Raw genomic sequence first — 6,000 nt, forward strand, 5'->3', positions numbered from 1 at the left:
CTTGTCAGCATTGGAAATTGAGGGCTTGATTGCCTGCGGGTGGAAGCAGATTGAAATGCACATTCCTATTCACAGGAAGCATAATAAAGGCTACTTAGTGAGCCATTGAGCATTTAAAACGCATTTGAGTGAGTCACATTTAAGTTGTGCTAATGAGTGGCTTCAAGATTCCGAATAATATTTTATATTTAGTTGATTAACTGCTTTATCAAAGCGAGTCGAAAACACAAATGGGTTTTAATTTATTAACAGAAGAATAACTGTCCCATTTATTCAAATTTACAAGTTTGTTTAAAATGGTTAAATATCTGGTGAATAAATTTCTTATTGGATGAGAAAGGACTTTCTTTGATTAAGAGAACTCTGAGTAGATTTACTTATAATTCCACAAACTATAATACTATAATAGCAATTTAATCAGTTCAACAGCCAATAGAGTACTTCATCGCTTTGCTTTCGATGCAAAATACTTGATTTTTGGGTAAAATGCCGTTGATCTTGAACTTGTTTTTGCTCCCATGCGTTGATCTGGTAAATAGAAAAGGGAATCCGTCGACAGACGTGCGTTTATCCCTTGACTCGTCGCCAGCAAATAATTTCAGGCTTGAGTTCGCCTTCAGTCGACTAGAAAGCCAGTCAATGTCGAGAGCCTCAATTAAATTAGCATTTCGCTGTCGCCATGGCACTCTCTTCCGATTCCCATGGCCCAGCCTCCACTGCGACTCCGGATCCGGACGAGACGGCATATCTCCGGTGCCTGGCCAGCTGAGGATGAAGAGGATGATGACTTCTCGCAGCGAGCGGCGCCAGAGAATCGTAAAATACATATTTTTATACAAATATCACAGCACTTCGAACAAAAGATTTGATTTGAAAATGTAACGCTTCACGCCTGCGAAAAAAACGCCGACAAAGGACTGTCACACAAAAGATACAAGCAGATCTCTGTACAGATATACTGACCTGCGGATAAATCAGGTGTAATTGCGTCATGCGGGTGCAGGGAAAACTGGAGCGACAGTGAACCTAATCGAGACAGAGACACATAAGTTGACGCGACATCGGCACAGCCCACAAAGTGACCACGCTCCGAGGATTTCGGTTCCAAGGATGCCCAGGATTCCCAGGACAGGTCGTTTTGCGGTGTGTCGCGCCGCGCTGGGTGTGAAGTGTCCCGTGGGCGGCGGTGTCTTCAGTTGCCCAAGATGCACGTGTACCTGAGCACAGTCCTCTGTCGCCGATTGAAGTAATAATTTTGTATTGTCCCTCGACGCGCCCTCCTCCCATAAAGCGAAAGGACTTCAGAGCACTGAAGGCACGAAAGACGCGACAAGTGGCTGGCTGCAGTTCAAGTAGCCAAGTGGCGCCAGACGACCCGATCCGGAGTGCCTCGTCCAGAGGACATCTTTGTGAGTCCGCCGCTATCTGCCGCCTTGGATCTGCAGATGCTGAACGGTAGCGGTCAAGCTGCCAGAGTTTGACAACGACATATGTTCGTGCTGGATAAGATTGGGCCAGAGGAGATTAGCTGCAGGGGCGAAGGGACTTAGATCGGGTATACGGGTGGACGGGTGGACGGAAGCTTACGAACAACCCACACAATCTCTATGGCAATGGCAATTAACATATAACCCGCCCATCAAAATGACCAGCCATATTCATATATTAAAAGACGATCAGCTTATAAATGGCCATAATCATTGAGACAGGTTACATTTCCCCAGTTCGACAGATCAATAAATCATGGACAACCCTAATTAACCAGTTCGTGGCCACGAAAACCCGTGTGTCACCTGCCTGGATGCTCGAAAGATCGGTTGATCGTGAGCTGCCAAAACTACAAGTTACACATAATTTACCACGGACAAAGGGCAAATGCCATAAAATAATATAAATGATATAAACGACACTGTCTGCGCCTAATAAGACAGGGCGTGGCCTCGGACCCATCCCAGTTCAGAATCCGGAATACAGCATCCATAATCCTGGGAAAACGGTATGCGCATCCAGATGCAAACTACGCGATAAAGTTAGCTGGTTAGGCGCCTGCAACTAAATGCTAAACGAGTTAACCCGCTGATAGAGATCTTCAACGTTTTTTTTTTGTATCCACAGGTTTTCTCTCGGTTTTTGGTGGTTACTAAGCCGATGCTCAAGGTGCGTCGAGCGCATCATTAGCCAGGAAGGCAGAGGTAACTACGGGACGGGAGTCCGCAGACCACAAGCAACGATGATTTAATTTTCCAACACGCTTTCTACCACGCCAGCATAAGCCATCTCAAAATCTGGGTTTTTGGACTCGGATTTTTCTCCAATCATTTTTTTTTATTTTGCTTTTTTAGGTATTTCTGGGATGATCGATGGCCTGTCGTTGAGATGATCACTTTCTGTAGCTGCCTAGCGGCTACTAGTTGAGATACTTAACGACGACCCAAGAGGGCGCCACTCGGGCCTTATAATTTGTTAAGATGTTTGGATCGATGGATCGATCGGTGGATGGATGGATGGATGGATTGATTGCCTTTCTGTGCATAATATTTATGTATATTTCTCACGGCGAGAGCGACGCATTCTCGGACGCATTTTGGGCGCCCGAAAGCGCTTTGCTGGGCTACCGATCATCGCGGCGATCATCTGGAGTAGGAGACGCCATCATCGCCTTATCAGCGACTCGGCATCTGGGTACATTAAATAGCTACTTAAGATACAGCTTCCCTACGGCTGCAGTGGTATGGCATGGCTTCCATACCATATCGATTACCATTAAGCCGAGGGCAATTGACCTGAACCCAACAGAAGTCGAACGGTGTAATCGATACGATCGGCAATCGTAGGTTGATCTTTTGGCAGGCATAAATTTCGCAATGGTGTCGGCACTTTTAGCCTGTGATCACTGTGCACCGATCTTCAAGCCGTGATCTATGGTTGCCCCGGGCTGTTTGCCAGTTACCAAATGCCAAATGCCGAACCCTCCGGCTAGCTGCACATATTATATATCCAGCCATTTCTACGGACTCATTTGGCATGCCGCTCACAGCTCACTCGCACTAATTAAAATAAATTCTGTCAGACATTCTCGTTTAATTTTTTCGCGCACCTTGTTTGTTTTGTTTTTTGACCAGTTCCTTGGATACCAAAGTTGAAGCGAGAAAACAAGCAATAAATACGTCAGGCAATACGTCAAAGGCATTTCGACTGACAGACTGACTGCGCCTGCAACTTAAAATGCACATTATTAATTAGTTGTTATAATTGCATTTAAAAATCCATTAATATTGATAGAATTCATAATAAATAATGAGCCTCGGTCTGGCTGCGACCAAAACTGGAGCTCGCGAGACGGCGACATCGACGCCTCCAAATGCCAAAATGGTCTTTTGCGATGGACAGCACGGACTTTTGGACCAAGTTTGGCAATTTATGCGGCCAGATTCGTGATGTGTGTGGCATATTTGAAGCCAACTCACAAGTTGCCTTTGACAAATTCTCCAAGAATGTGTTCGCAAGATTTCAGGTGAGTGCAGCGGGCATATCAGCAGCGTAATGCGGTTTGTCTTCACCTCATCAAGAACTCACTTGATCTAGATATAAGTACCCTTCTCTGCTTGTTTCTTTTAAACAGTTTATAAGCAGTAAATATTTCTCAAAGCTTGTTAATCAATGACAAAGATAAAATAGATTGAACTAACAAGATACGGCATTTTAAGAACTGCTGCTCCTTGCAATTGGCATATCGGCCAGCTAATGAGGTTTGTCACGGCAAAGATTGCGTTCGGGGAAACTTAGAGAAATCACATTCGATTTATGGTTCCATAATCGCTTATCTTCGGGCCCATCTTCTACAGTGCGCTCACACCTGATACAGATACAGATACTGATGCTGATATCCTGCCGTAAATCTGTAGCGCACTCCATGGCCCCAGATACCCTTCGATACCTCCTACAATCGTGCCCATTTACTGGGCGGTTTTCTGGTCCAGCGAGCCTTCATAAATATTTATGTCTCGTCATTGAGTCCAATTTTTTATAACGCATATTAAATTGTAAATTAAAAACAAATTTTTGTTGACTTTTCTACACTCTTCGGCCAGTCGTGTGTTTTATTGCTGTGATATATGTGTATGTATCCCGATCTGAAAAACGAACCCCGATCCGAACCCATAATTAAATTTTAACATTTCCACCTTTTTATGCTCTGCTGTCCAATGGCCGAGATGTTCCAACTTCGAGATGTTTGAGATGCAGAGATCCTAAGATCCCAAGGTCCGCACATCCAGAGGTTCTCAGGCCGATCGACCCACGCTGTTTTGGTTCCAGCCGAGATCGGTGGAAAAGGGTGAAATATATCACTGGCGCCAGGGCACCGCCCGCTGGGTCCCCAATGTGGTAAATTTTTTATTGCAGCCGTTTAGGCGAGCGTTTGACGGCCAAGGACATCAATCAAAAAATGTGAGATTCGGCGATGGGGTTTTGGGGAATTTTACGATCGATTGAGGGGATTACCACCAGCCATTAGTGTGGCTCTGGCCAAAGCGTTAATATGATAATACGCACCTCTGTCTCTAGTTCTTCTCTTTTTGTTTTTTTTTTCTGTTGTTGGTATTTGGGAACCTGTTGCATCTTTCTCTTTTATGGAATAAGCAATTAAAATTGAATTCGAGGCAGCAGCATGCAGGCACTTTAATGGCCGTCATTTAATTGGATTTCAATGTCTCAACAGATCGTCGTGCGGTGGGTCCCGAATCACAGATCCAAGTTTCCCATATTCGCCTGCCCCTGCGATAGTAAAGAATAATTAATTTAAACATTTATATTGGGGGTTTATTAACCCGCCACAGGGCGTGGGCCTCCGGCTAGATAAGCCAGTCGGTTTACGATGTCTGATGTCTGATTGAGTTATGAATGCTGCCAGCTGACAGTTGAGAACCCAGGGCATCGCATTTCCCAGACAACTGGAGTTGGGTTCACCCCCTCGGTTCGCTGCATCTGCAAATGTCAGGGTATTTTGTCAATTTACATGACTACCGAACACCCACAGAACGCAGAAAGTAGCAGTTCCACCCGTAACAGAAGTGTAATCCTAGCCAGGCATACTTGTCGAAGTCCCCACATTAGTCAGGCCTATAACTAGACAAATCCATTTGTAACCTAACCAGATGAGAATCAGCCCGCTACACCCATTCACGCCCCTCTGCGACTCCAGAGGAGAAGGAGAACCCTTCACTTAGAGTCGAGCAGACAGGCACGCACAGTTGGTCAGTTTTCAGTGTTCAGTTTTCAGATTTGGAAAAGGGACGACGGCGATGAAGACTGGCGACTGACGCGACGTCTTCAGCCACGCCCCTGTCTCCCGAACCCAAGTCCCAATCCCAATCCCAATCCCGATCCCAATTCCGATCGCGGAGAGTGACTCACCCTACTATCTCTTGCTGTCCGCGGCGACCTACAAACTTCGGAGATCCCACAAGTCGAGTTTAATATGTGAATGCGCTGATTGCCTCCGCTTTTTAATAAAATGATAACTTTTAGACCAGACAAATATTTCATTTCCTTTTCGACGCTGGCGACGCCGGAGCAACCAGACCCACAATCCAGAACCCCAAAGTCATCATCATCATGGGGCGGGGAACGTGGAAAGGGGGCAGGGCACCTCGGTGATGACGATGATCGCTCTGCAGCACAAATTGGAGTCTGGCCCGAACGTATTTGCACCTCCGAATTCCGTGTGGGCACTCTGAACAAGATGCTGCACTCGAAAAAACAGTGCCTAGCTTGCCAACATATCTACACGTAAAAGGGTAAAGATTCTGGAGGAAGTATGTTTCCAAAGTAGGGCATTACAAGGAACTGAACTTGAACTTTGGTTTTATTTGGTTTCCATTTGTTTTTAAAAATGTATTAAATGATTAGTATATAAATTAAAAAAGCCTCGTTGAATATAAAAAGGATGGTTTATTTCAGTAAGCTAACAATAACTTGAGTGAACATTTTTGCAAGTGT

Source organism: Drosophila erecta, unplaced genomic scaffold (genome assembly GCF_003286155.1).
Source record: "Drosophila erecta strain 14021-0224.00,06,07 unplaced genomic scaffold, DereRS2 tig00000021-arrow-pilon, whole genome shotgun sequence".
NCBI lineage: Eukaryota > Metazoa > Arthropoda > Insecta > Diptera > Drosophilidae > Drosophila > Drosophila erecta.